Here is a 2,977-nt window from a genome sequence, read left to right as displayed (position 1 = left end):
ACACTATTATTTCAATATGCATTTTGTATCCCTGAGGTGGCTAGCACAGTCTGACACATATGGGTGCTTAATAACTATTTGTTAACTGAATGACTAAAATCTCTTCATTATTATTTCTCTATGCTCTATTTGGAGTAGCCATAAACAATATAACAGTATTTTATGAGGATCAACTAGGATAATGTATATGAAAGTAATTTAAAAATTTGAAGTTGTTATTTTGTGTATGTGTATATATACGTATATATATATGTACTACCATAGATATATATATATATACACACATACACACATATATATTTATATACTCACACATTAGATATATATATACTACAACAATATAGATATTGTTGTGGTAGTGATCATAGTATCTGTAGAAAGAGTAGCAGTAATGGGACCATCCATGATTTGAGGCAAATGTAATTTATTCACTAGTGTAAGAGTGAGACCGGGCCCAACTTATGTGACCCCAAGCCCAGCTTATGCTTGTCCAAGGTGATTCTCTGACAGCAGAGAGGTCCCATGTTATTGGGAAATTATTATTTATTAGTTTTACAAAGCATTGCACACCAAATTCATGCTCTGTGTTAGTCACTGTGAAGAACATAAAGCTGATTTGGGCATGATCCCAGTCTGGTGAGGGAAACAGCTAATATGAGGTCATTACCATAATATTTCACTCCTGAGAGATCTTAAGCAAGGGAGATTTTGTTCCTGCTGCCTCTTGTGCCTCAAGCCTTTAATCATGCTATGCTCTCTACCTCTCTCCTTTACCCTCTCCACCTTACACCTGGCAACTCTCATTCATTCTTTAAGATTCAGTTCAGGTATAGAATGCTTCCCCCTGCTATACACACACCTTACCATCACATTACCAAAGGCCTATTTACAGCAGTTCCTTTTACCTAATATATCATGTTCGGCAATCAAGAAAAAATTGCCAGGCATATTAAAAGACAAAAACACAATTTGAAGAGAGAGAGCAAGCATCAGAACCAGACGTGGCAGAGTTGTTGGAATTATCAGACCTGGAATTTAAAACAACTATGATTAATATGCTAAGAGCTCTAATGGATATGTAGACAGCATGCAAGAACAGATGGGCAAGGCAAGCAGAGAGATGAAATCCTAAGAAAGAATCAAAAAGAAATGCTAGAGATCAAAAACACTGCAACAGAAATGAAGAATGCCTTTCATGAGCTCATAGACTGGACAGGGCTAAGGAAAGAACCTCTGAGCTTGAGGATATATCATAGAAACCTCCAAAACTGAAAAGCAAAGAGAACAAAGACTGAAAAGAACAGAACAGAATATCCAAGGACCATGGGACAACTACAAAAGGTATAACATATGCATAATGGGAATACCAAAAGGAGAAGAAATAGAGAAAGGAACAGAAGAAATATTTGAAACAATAATGACTGAGAATTTCACCAAATTAACGTCAGACACCAAATTACAGATCCAGGAGGCTCAGAGAACAGCAAGCAGGATAAACGCCAAAAAAACTACACCTAGGCAAATCATTTTTAAGCTACAGTAAATCAAAGATAATGAAAAATGCAAAACTATAAAACTCCGAGAAAATAACATAGGAGAAAACCTAGTTGACCTTGGGTATGTTGATGACTTTTTCATGACACAGTCCATGAAAGAAATAATTAAATAGCTGGACTTCATTAAAATCTGTACCACAAAAGACAATGTCAAGAGAATGAAAAGACAAGCCACAGAATGGAAGAAAATTTTGGAAAAAAAACACATTTGGTAAAGGACTGTCATCCAAAATACACGAAGAGGGCCGGCCCCGTGGCTTAGCGGTTGGATGCGCGCGCTCCGCTGCTGGCAGTCCGGGTTCGGATCCCAGGTACGCACTGACGCACCGCTTCTCCGGCCATGCTGAGGCCGCGTCCCACATACAGCAACTAGAAGGATGTGCAGCTATGACATACAACTATCTACTGGGGCTTTGGGGGGAAATAAAATAAATAAATGATCCAGCTATTCCACTGTTGGGTATTTATCCAAAGAACTTGAAAACACCAATTTGCAAAGGTACATGCACCCCTGTGTTCATTGCAGCCTTATTCACGATAGCCAAGACTTGGAAGCAACCTAAGTGCCCATCAAGGGACGAATGGATAAAGAAGATGTGGTATATATACACAATGGAATACTACTCAGCCATAAGAAACGATGAAATCCAGCCATTTGTGACAACATGGATGGACATTGAGGGTATAATGCAAAGTGAAATAAGTCAGAGGGAGAAGGTCAAATACCGTATGATTTCCTTCATTAAGTAGTAGATAATAACAACAATAAACAAACACATAGGGACAGAGATTGGATTGGTGGTTACCAGAGGGGAAGGGGGGAGGGAGGAGGGTGAAAGGGATAATTCGGTACATGTGTGTGGTGATGAGTTGTAATTAGTATTTTGGTGGTGAACATGATGTAATCTACGCAGAAATAGAAGTACAATGATGTACACCTGAAATTTTTACAATGTTATAAACCAATGTTATTGCAATAAACAAAAAATTAAAAAAAAAATACACGAAGAACTCTTAAAACTCAACAATAAGAAAACAAATAACCCCATTAAAAAATGGGCCAAAGACCTTAACAAACACTTCACCAAAGAAAATATACAGATGGCAAATAAGCATATGAAAAGATGCTCCATAGCATAAGTCATCAGAGAAATGCAAATTAAAACAACAATGAAATACCACTACACACTTATTAGAATGGTCAAAATCCAGGACACTGACAACACCAAATGCTGGGAAGGATGTGCAGCAACAAGAAGTTTAGTTCATTACTGGTGGGAATGCAAAATGATTCAGCTATTTTGGAAGACGGTTTGGTGGTTTCTTACAAAACTAAACATACTTTTACCATACAATCCAGCAATTATGCTCCTTGGTATTTACCCAAATGAGCTAAAAAATTAGGTCCACACAAAAACCTG

The sequence above is a fragment of the Diceros bicornis genome, chromosome 7 (assembly GCF_020826845.1).
Source record: "Diceros bicornis minor isolate mBicDic1 chromosome 7, mDicBic1.mat.cur, whole genome shotgun sequence".
NCBI lineage: Eukaryota > Metazoa > Chordata > Mammalia > Perissodactyla > Rhinocerotidae > Diceros > Diceros bicornis.
This window is presented reverse-complemented; position numbering follows the sequence as displayed.